The sequence below is a fragment of the Canis lupus genome, chromosome 20 (assembly GCF_011100685.1).
Source record: "Canis lupus familiaris isolate Mischka breed German Shepherd chromosome 20, alternate assembly UU_Cfam_GSD_1.0, whole genome shotgun sequence".
NCBI classification, from domain to species: domain Eukaryota; kingdom Metazoa; phylum Chordata; class Mammalia; order Carnivora; family Canidae; genus Canis; species Canis lupus.
The window spans coordinates 1,606,641-1,616,581 of record NC_049241.1 but is presented as its reverse complement, the minus strand read 5'-3'; the positions used below and the strand labels follow the sequence as shown (position 1 = coordinate 1,616,581).

The 9,941-nt window shown below is 53.6% G+C and overlaps 1 long non-coding RNA gene across 2 annotated transcripts; it reads right to left on the bottom strand.

Moving 5' to 3' along the window:
- Positions 1–590: 590 nt before the first annotated feature.
- LOC111091223 lies at positions 591–4,430 on the bottom strand. Of its 2 annotated transcripts, XR_005374513.1 has the most exons (3): positions 4,010–4,430; positions 3,647–3,895; positions 591–1,409 (listed from the first exon to the last, which is right to left on the bottom strand). It is a non-coding gene; the product is annotated as an uncharacterized LOC111091223 (long non-coding RNA). The 2 variants fall into 2 exon arrangements; XR_005374512.1 differs by lacking the exon at positions 591–1,409 and having other exon boundaries at positions 3,513–3,895.
- Positions 4,431–9,941: the final 5,511 nt, after the last annotated feature.

Here is a 9,941-nt window from a genome sequence, read left to right as displayed (position 1 = left end):
CTTGATTTCCTCCTTGACCTACATGTTATTTAGGAGAAGAGTTTTAAATCTCCAATTTTCTTTCTTTATTTAGAAAGAATTTATTGCCAGTTTTATTTTATTGTGGTCCAGGCTGTCATCTCTAAAATATCTGTTCAAACATTTTTTTTTTTTTGACACTGGCACCGTGACTGACCAAACGATCAGCTTTTCTTTTTTTACTTTAAGATTTTACTCATTTACTTGAGACAGAGCATGAAAGCAAGAAAGCACAAGCAAGGCGGGTGGGCAGAGGGAGAGGGAGAAGCAGGCTCCCCGCTGAGCAGGCAGCCTGACTCCCAGGACCCTGAGATCATGACCTGAGCCGAAGGCAGACACTTAACCCAAGGATCAGCTTTCACAGCTGTTCCATGGAACTCACCCCAGTGGCATGTTCCCTGTTGGGCATAATGATAGATGTTTATGTATTAATTCATCCTCTTAATTACAGAGCTCAGATCCTCCTTGCTCATTTTTTGTTCCTTAATATTTCATAAAAGAGTGTTAGTTAAAATGCCCCAGCACAATCGAATTTCTCTATGTCCTTTTATTTCTCACAAGTAAGACATGTATTTTGTAGCTATTTGGCATATAAAAGTGTGAGTAAAAGGGAAAATCACGATTAATTGCATCTTCTCGTGATTCTCCAGGAGTGTAGACTCTGGAGCTGGACGGCAGCGGCTCAAGCCCTGGATGGGGGCCACTCTGTGCTGCTTGTGTGGCTCCCCTGGGTGTGCCTCTGTTTTCTCATCTCAGAGGTGGGGTGGAATAGTGTCCACTGAGCAGAGCTGTGAGGAAGCTCATCAGCACGTAGTAAGCAGTGAGCACACGGCCCGGCGCACGGCCAGGGCTTTGGAAGGGAGTCCTGAGCTTGTTAGTGCTGTTTCACCCCGAGCCTCTGCACGGTGTTCAGTATGTTCCTTTCATGGATATTACTAAGGCCATCTTTGCTTTCTTTTGTTGAAGTTTAAATTAAACACACGCAGGCACATGCACCCGCGTTGGGGCACACACACATGCACGCAGGACGCCTAGGCCCACGCGGCCCTTCCCTGGCCTGACCTGCGCTCCCTCTCTCCCTCGACGCCGAGGCCTGAACTGCACCCTTCCCTTCTGCCTTCCCTCTGTCCAATTCCGCTGTGTGCCTGGGGAACAGAGGGGAGGGGAGGCCCGGACCTGTGGCCTCCTCAAGAGGCTCCCCGGCCTCTGTCCCCGCCTCCCCGGCCAGGGTTGTTCTGGAGACGCCTTTGATTCTCTCTGCTTTCTGTTCCCAGCCTGAGAGGTGCCACCTGGACCATTTCTCTTCATCTTCCTGACTTCGCTCCTTCCTGGGGAGGCTGTGCTGGTCCAGAAGTGTCCACCTCCTGCCCATCCTCCAGGAATGTTTCCATCTTAGCAAGAGAGAGATCAAAGTGCCTATGTTGTTCTAGACTTCTGATCTCTGCCTGAGGAGTTGTCCCCAGGGCTGAGGGCATTCTTGCCAGATCCATGGAGCCTGCTGGCTTCGTGGTTCAGAGGCAGAAGCAAACCAATTTAAGAGACAGCCCCTCCTTTCCTTCCCTCCCTCTCTCCTGCCTTCCCTCTCTCCCATTCTGTCTCCTTCCCCTCTCCTCTCTTTGACAAATACTTATTAAATGTCTACCCATGGTGTCAGGCATGGAGATAAAGAGTGAGTAAAAACTGATGTGATCCACTGAAGGCCCATGACCACTCGTCAGAATGGCTAGGTGAAGAGAACAGCCCCCAAGAGGACAGTGCGGCCGAGGACGTGGAGCCTCCTGCCGTCCCCACCCCTGTGTAGGCAGGAGTGTGACCTGGGGCACCCACACTGGAAACCGTGTGGCCTTCCGCTGCTTACTAAAGCGAGCACACCTTTATCTCACTACCTGGCAATTGCATGCCTGAGTCTACAGCAACAGAATGTCTACACATGTGTATCAAAAGGCTTGTATGAGAACATGCATAGCAGTGTTATCCATCATGACCCCAGACCAGAAGCAGCTCCCAAGCCCATTGGCTTTGGTATATCGGTACAGTGGGTTCTTACATGGCACTGGGAACGGACGGCCCACAGCCACCCTTGACAAAACGGATCCTACCTCACACAGAGCACCTGCTCTATGACTAAATATGTAGAAAGCTTAAAAGCTGGCAGCGTGAATCTAAGTTGGTGGAAGTCAGAATGGTGGTCACCCTTGAGGGGGGTGACATGAGAAATTGCTGGAGTGTAGTCATGTTTACATGGGTGTGTAGAAATTCAGTGAGCTGCACTCTATGGCCTGTATGTGTGCTTGAGTGTGTTAGAATAGAAAAGAATAGAACAGAATAAGATAGGATAGGATAGAGTAGGATGGGATGGGATAGGATAGGATAGAACAAGATAGAAAAGAGTTGAACAGAATAGAACAGATAGAATAGAATAAAATTAGAATAGAATAGAATAGAATAGAATAGAATAGAATAGAATAGAATAGAATAGAAAAGAATAGAAAAAAAGTAGGTGCTCTCTGTCTTTCTGGAGTGAATGGTCATGTGTGGGGAGACAGACATGGCTTCAAGGCTTGCACAAATGACTATTAGAAGCACCAGCAAGCGTCTCAGAGGTGAGTGTGTGTGCTTGCAAGGGAGGCCACTTCCTGAAGTGGTGATGCCTGAGCTTCCATGAAGGATGAACAGGAGTTAACCTGGTGGGGTGGTGCCAGTGGAGAAGGTGAGGAAAAGCCTCCCAGGAGAGCCTGTGGTGGAAGGGGCTTGGTGGGTTCCAGGCAGGTGACCCTGGGGCATATGCACAGGGGGGTGGGGGCAGGATAGGGTTGTGGCCACACGAGAGGCCAGGCCGACCACACAGAGCCCTGTAGACCTTGGGAAGGGCTTTCATCTTTATTCTGAGAGTGACCATGGGCAGCCCGTGAGGTGTTTTAAGTAGAAGGTACATGTGTGTGGAAGGGGCTATGACCTGAGGTCCTTGAGGTGGAGTCCTATCCCTGGGATCCCCTCTCCACCCCACCTGTGGATCTTTCCAGATCATCCCTTAGCACCTGAATATGCTTACCTCTGGTGGGAACCCTCTTGAGGGCTGATCCCCTAATATGCCCACCCCTAAGTATACTCAGTTTCTGCTGGTAGGAGCAGCTCCTGCCCCTCCTTCTTCCCAGGCTCCTCTGGGCAGCTCGGGTACCACTGCCGGTTGTCCTGCCAAATCAGGCTCAGGACCCTCCTTGCGGCTTCCTGGCACTGTGCTCTCCTCCCCAGGGTCTCAAACATCTGTTACTATTCTACACTGTTAAAACTTTTTTTCTTGGAAAGGTCATATAAGTGAGAGTCAAAATACAGTGCTGTCTTCCACCTTTGACAGCTGGTTCCTGATCTCAGAGATGGCGACTCATCTCTGAGATCAGGAACCTGATTTCATGAGCATCTTTCTGGAGATATTTTGCACAGACACACAAACCTATATCCCCCCCCCACACACACCAGCAGTAGCACGTCCTACAGGGTGTTTTACCTCATGCCTTTTAATTTTCAGAGTCTTCATGCCTGATTATTCCATATTCACACATAGAGATCTGCTTCCTTCTTTTCGAAGTGGCTGTGGAGGGCTCTCTTTTATAGGTATGTTGCAACTCACCTGGCCAACCCCTTTGGATGGGCGCTGAGATTGTTTCTCTGTCCTCTGCTGCCTGCTGTCTATGTACATACATCTCCGAGTTCAAGTCCTTGTATCCCCACAGGCGAACTTCTCAGAAGCGAATGCTGGGTACAGGCAGGTGTGTCTGTAATGTGGACAGGTATGCCAAGGCCTCCTGCATGGAGGGTGGTGTGTCTCTTTGCCTGCATTCCCATCAGTGTATTAGCAAACCTTTTTGTATTCACCAATCTAATAGGGGAAAATGACAGCTTATTGCATGTGTGTATATATTATTATAAGTGATAATGACCATCTTCTAACTAATACGATTGAAAACTTCTATTTCCTTTCTAATGAACTTACCACTCCACTGGGGTTGGACCAGGGGAGAGTTCTGAAGAATAAATCTCATTGGAGTTGTACTGTCTTGAGGGGAGGGTGCCGGACTTTTGAACTTCCCTGGACCAGGTGACCACAGGCCTGGCTGCCTACTGTCATGGGGGTGTGACCAAGTGGCAGGTGTAACCTCCCAGGTATTTCCACCAGGTGGTGTTCATCAGTGAAGGGACCTTCTCTGTAGACCAGCACAGGTGGGAGGGAGCCTGGGGAGCCTCTGGGGAGATGGTGTGCCTGCCAGCAGGCAAGGATACCAACTATGTTGAGGACGGTTTCCTTAATCCAGACACAATCAGATCTCTGCAGGTGGCATGGAGTAGACTCCCAACGCAGGGACTGGGGCTGGCTCTTGCTGCCTGCCTTTTGACCTCCAAGATTCCCTCCTCTGGGGGATCTATCCTGGGTTCCAACCGTCTTCATCACAATGCTCTCTGAGGAGCACTGCGTTCTGTGTTTTGCTTCATAGCCCCATGTGCCGGCGACTTTCAATGAGCTGGGCATGGCACAGGGAAGTAAGCTCCAGGCAAACACTGACAAGGCTAGCCCCTCTCCAGGGCTGACTGTGGCCTTCCCACAGCCAGGGTGCCAGATCTGCATCAAGATTTTTTATCCCGAGTCTGTTATCAGGGCTGAGTCTGCATCCCAGTCGTGGAGGTAGGAGATAGGAGTTTTGTAGTATGTTAGAGGTTGTATGTGGGGACGCCTGGGTGGCTCAGGGGTTGAGCTTCTGCCTTCGGCTCAGGGCATGATCCCGGGGTCCTGGGATCGAGTCCTGCATCGGGCTCCCTGCATGGAGCCTGCTTCTCCCTCTGCCTGTGTTTCTGCCCCTCTCTCTGTGCCTCTCGTGAATAAATAAATGCATTAAAAAAAAAAAAGGTTGTATATGCTCTAGAAGAAACCACAGCAGAGGGGGGAGAAGGGAATCCAGGTGGGGTGTGGTGGAGTGGTTGCTCATGACCTGATGAGCAGAGATCCCAGGAGTAGGCCCTGGGGGTAATGATGTCTCTGTGCAGACAGTGGCCGGGCAAAGGCCCTGTGGTGGGAGGGGGCACAGGCTGATGGCTGGGGTAGGGTGAGTGATGGAGAGAGGTGGGGGACCTCGCTGGGAGCCCTGGCCTTGCATACTCTAAGCAGACAGGCACAGCTGGATGGACACTGTCAGTTCCCACACATAAAGGGCGGCGGCACGAGGAGGGTCCCTTTTAGGCCCGTTCGCCCTGTGGGGTGCGAATCCAAGGGGTCCTCTTCCAAAGGTGCTTGGATTCTGCTTTCTTGGCTGCTGGATTGCAGTAGCCAGGTGGCTGCCCTGCTGGTGCACCCCTCTCTGCAACTCCCCCACCCCAACCCCCCCACACACACCTGTGGGCCCAGCCACCTGGCCTGGCTGATAGGGCACTGGTTCTCCACCCGCCAGGCCTAGGACAACTCCCAACCTCTTATCCACCTCTCTAGAACCAGGCATGTTTCTTTCAGAAAAAGTAATTGATTTTCTAATTACAAAAGACGATGGGGTTGAACAGAAGAAAGGCAGATCAGAGCTCAGTCAGAAGGGCCTTCTGCAGACCTCTCCCCCTTCACCGACCCAGGGAGGGATGGCGGAGTCTCCGGAAGGAGGAGCAGAAGCTCAAGCAGGGGCTGTCTAGAGCCTCTGGCTAGTAGGCTAGAGACTGGGGTTTTAAGCTTGGTCCTGTCATTTATTTGAGGACGTGGGGCCGACTTAGAAGCTCAGTTACCCTTCTGTGAAATGGGATGTTGAGTCTGTGACTCCAGAATCTTTCCAGCTGGGATAATCTGTAATTTTGGAGACTCGTTCTGGGAATCACTTAATCATTCTCGCAGATTTATTTCTCTGTCTCTTGTTATAACTTCACTCCAAATACTGCCCCCGCCCCACAACTCCCTGCTGTGAAGGAAACAGCCATGAAGTCGCTGAGTGGTCTTCAGACAAGCCAGTTCCTAAAAGGGAATGAACAGAACCCACCATGAGGGTTGCTGGGTGGGCATTCAAAGTAACACGGTGGCAAGCCTGGCACACAGCCTGGTGTTGAGGAACAGCTAAAGCAGCCACCCATCCACCTTCCCACCTCCCCATCTCTTTGCTCTCTCCCTTAATTCTGAGCCACATTGCTCGGCATCCTACACAAAGCCTTGAGGATTTGATCATTGGTTTGAGCTGAACTTTGTTTTCTTTCTTTTTTAAGATTTTATTTATTTGAAAGAGAGAGAGAGAGAGAATGAGCTGGGGGAAGGGCAGAGGGAGGGGGGAAGCAGGCTCCCCACTGAGCGGGGAATGGAATGTGGGGCTTGATCTCAGGACCCCAAGATCATGACCTGAGCCAAAAGCAGATGCTTAACTGACTGCACCACCCAGGAACTTTGTTTTCCTTTATGTATCCCTGCCATGGAACTTCCCCTCCCCTCTCGCCCCTCTCTGAGCCCACACCTCTCCCTGACACTCCTAAACAAAGGCACATGCAGGTGTGCTGAGCCTGTTGAGAAGATGTGGGTGACAGAGCAATCAGACATGGCTGGGGACCAAGCCCTGTCCCCCAGGAGGTTCTCCTGGCCCAAAAGGTCTGACCCAGAGGGCACAAGCCTGGAGGTTCAACAGGGTGAAGCCTGCTTTTAATTGGGTTGAAGTGGAGGACACGCAGAGGAGGTGGGTGGGGTTGGGTGGTGACCACACGAAGGAAGTGGGATGGAGAGAGAAGTGGACAGTGGGTCTTGGCCAGAGATCTCAGCTCCCACAGAACTCTTGGGTCCGATGTACCTGGACCCTGGCTGGTCCTGTTAGGGTGACCCTCCCACCCCCTGAAGCAACTACTGCAGCCCTGGGAACGGGGGTCTCTCCTCAGCCAGTGTCTGCATCACTCAGTGCTGCACCCCTGGACCCTGGGAGGCAGGGTTGGAGGGTGTGGTGGGTACCTGCGGGCATCCCTCCAGCTCTGTGCATCCTGCTTCCCTTCTTGGTGTGCCTACCCTCTCCCGCCCCCACCCTGGCCTGCTTCAGATGCCCTGGCCGTCACTTGTGCTGCCTCTGACCTAAGCTCCAGTGTGCTCCTTCCTGACGCCGGGATGGCTCCCTGCTCCCCAGTCCTTGTCATCACACGTCCTTTCTAGCTAAGCCCTAAAATGACTAGTTAGACTAAGCTTGGTTTAGTGTCCTCCTCTCTCATTGACAAGGGACAGAAACCCAATTCAAACTGGCTTAAGCAAAAAGTTCAGATGCACCAAGCAGTGCAGAAGCTAGGAGTTCAAACAAGGTCTTTGAGTCTCAACATGGTTCCATTTCTTACCTCGGCTTTGGCCTGGATTTCATTCATTCCTTCCCCAGGGGTAACAGAGGTGGCTGCCTGGTGGACCCCGTATGCACAGAAGCCCTGCTGATGAAGGACGCATCGCCCTTCGGCTGCTGGAAGGGCCGTCGAGCTGACCGTTCTCAACTCCTGCTCTGCCGGCCAAGAACTGTCTTGCCTGAGGTCACATACTTTGCCTGGGTGGCCCAGACCCAATGGCTGATGATGGGGAGAAGAAAAGGCTCGGCCAACTCAGCCCAACTCAGGACAATCCTGAAGGGGCCACTTGAGCTCCAGGGATCCCCAGGGGGTGGCTGAGGCTGTCACTTCTCCCTCTGCTCACCCTTCCGTCTTCACCAGCCTTCTGAAGACCTGATCCTCAGGACCCTCTTTAATGAACATCCTGTTCACTGAAATCTGCCTGAGAGTTGACTTCCTGGAGAACCCAACCTGCTTCAAGCACTGATGATTTCCTTGTCCGCCTCCTACTAGCTTAGTGACCCCCTAGTGAAAAGGAAGAGACTCCTCTTTCCCAAAAGTGTGGCAAAATCTTAGTCGAATATTCTCGGCCTCTGAATGCCTCTGCCTGGGTCACATGAGCCCCTGGGAGCTACAGCACTCGCATTGGCCATCTGGTTCATCTAGAGCCCTGCTCCATCAGCTCACCTGAGAGGGGACTTAACCTGGACAGAAGGCGGGAACAGATGCCAGCAGAAGCACAGATGCCCTGGCATGGGCCCTGCTCGCAGGCGGCTCAGAGGGTGGTAGCCGCAGTGTGGGGCTTCACCCGGCGGCAGCAGTGCAGGGTACCCCAGGATTGGAGACAGTCGCCCTTTGCCTGCCCCCCAGCAGGAAAAGCAGAGTCACTTGCCTTCAATGCCCTGCCCTTCAGGGGTGTGGGGGGAGCAGGGGAGAGTTTTATGTGGGGCGTGAGCACAGCCACACATTCTGTCGGCCTGTCCTGGAGTGGCTGCCCCTCAGCCAGTAGCAGCACCACCATCCCCACCGAGATCCCCACAGATTCCTCATCACCTGCCAGGAGACTCTGAGGCCACCTCTTGATCAGAGACTGCGTTTTTTTCCAATTAGTCACCCAGGTGACACGCACCAAATCAAAGCTGACACCCAAATGGGCCAATCAGTAGCTCCATTTCCCCCTTCCTACCCTAGGGGGGAGAGAAAGCTAATGTATGAAACATTTACCCCCCACCCCACCCCCGCTCCCCATCTAGCAGGCCCAGGAAAGCTCAAAGACATTCGTTTCTCGTTTCTCGGTTGCCCCCTGAGCTGTCAGGCTTCCTCTCCCCATCCCCCTAGGAAATGTTTTGGGAAGCACCCAGGGTCTTAGCATCTCCCTTTCCCGGACACTGCGCAAGGACCATGGTGGGGACGGGGGGCATGTCTGCACCTCGGCCTTTAAAACAGATGGTGCCCTTGCTTTGCCAGGGCTCAGGTCCCCCCTGGCACCTCGGTCTGATGATGGTCCTTTTTGGGGCCCCTCACTTTGTTCCTCGGCTTGGTTAGACCGTGCCCTCTGCGTCCCCAGGCTTGGCTGCTCACCTCTTTCCCAGCACCCGTGGAGGCCTCAGACAGTCTCCTTGGAGACAGGACATTTAGAGAGTCTGCCCTGCCCCCACAGCCCTTAATCTTGTGTGTGTGGATGATGGGCCACCCACCCTTTCTCGTGCCTCCCCTGAGCCCTGGTTCCAAAACTCCCCCACCTCTGACCATCTCACCAGGTATCCTGGAGCACCTCCAAGCCAGCAGGCCCCAGACCAGGCTCAGCATCCTCTCCATACCTGTCCTTTCTTCCTGGCCTCAGTTGGGGGACAGCCCAGCTTCTGTCTGGTTCCAGGAGTCTGGACATCAGTCAGGACCCCCTCACCTGATGGTTCCCTCCCCGCTGCCCCCTCTGTATGCCTGTGGCTGCTCCTCACTTCAGGTCCATGTCTTTTACCAGGACCACCCCATATCCTGATGGCTCTCCAGGCCTCAGACCTCTGCCCCAGCACCAGCTCCAGCCGGGCCCTCAAAGCATCCTCAAGACCCCAACAGTGACCACACTGCCCCATCCCGAAGACCACCCGTGGCTTCCTTGTCCTGGTCCATCTCAGTTTGGATCCCGCTGGTGGCCCTCCAGTGAGAGAACAGCTTTCATGTGCTGTCCCCTCTGCCTGGCATCCTCGCTCGCATGGCCTCCTGGACCTGTCTCTCCTGGAGAACTTAGCACAGGGTTTGGGACTGCTCCTTCCTGCCTCCCTAGACTGCCTGTGCCTCCTTCTTCTTCACCTGCCACCCACAGCCTCAAGGACCTTCCCTGGGCAAGGGAAAGCCCACATCTGTGGGCCAGTGGGGGAGCTGCTTGGTCACGGTCACTGTAGAGTGAATTGTCCCATGGGGAAAGGCCTGGCCCACAGGCAGCTGGGGTCGAAGCCTTAGAGAGCCTGCAGTAGGCTGGACTTCCCTGCCCTAGACACGCCAGCCCTTGGCACCCCCTACCCTGGGCTGGAGGCTGAGGAGCCCCGGGTACATGTCCTGTCCTGTGGGCCCCCACCCCCTGCCTAATTAACGCCTGGAGCGGCTGCCTGCTTCTTTGCTCCATC